Here is a 697-nt window from a genome sequence, read left to right as displayed (position 1 = left end):
TCAGATTTGAAACATGACTTGAGAACGACAACCGGTTGCCCAGGCAATGACCAGCTTCAGATGGTGACACCAGGGATTCTCAAAATAAACTGTGAGGTCATGATAAGGGCTGGGAGTTCCTTGGATGTACAGAAGCTTGGTTTTACACCATGATGCAATGTCAGTCAAGCATGCTGTGATATGTAGACCATATTTATTAAAAAACAAGCTGAAATGATAGATTGCAAAAATGGTGTCAACATAACTTTCACATATTTATTAACAGAAATGACAGTTTTGCAACTTCTCATTTAAAGAGTCTAAGTAAGCTATATTACTGCAGTATTCACACATACTGCATTTAACATTTGACTTTAAAAGGAAGACACAAGGAACCACAGGGAAACATTGAGCTGATCACTGAACTGAGTCTCTGTATATGTAGACTATTGCCTTTATGTTTTTATGCACTGAATTAACACATAGGGTTGATAATTATTCAAAACAAGACAAGCTAGTTGCTTAATACTTTGTCCCAGGGTGACTGTTGGAGTTACTCTGATGCTGACCATGGCTGACAAAGTAAAACAGAATTGGGCAAGCTACAAATACAACACTGAAAGTATGAACCTGTTCCTGTGATTGTCTTATAATCTTCTTCTCCAGCCCTTTGTATATGGACTTGTGCTTGAGCGTCACCTCTACCAGCTATAATATG

Source organism: Electrophorus electricus, chromosome 13 (assembly GCF_013358815.1).
Source record: "Electrophorus electricus isolate fEleEle1 chromosome 13, fEleEle1.pri, whole genome shotgun sequence".
Classification (NCBI taxonomy): Eukaryota; Metazoa; Chordata; class Actinopteri; order Gymnotiformes; family Gymnotidae; genus Electrophorus; species Electrophorus electricus.
Note: the sequence above shows the minus strand (reverse complement) of the source record.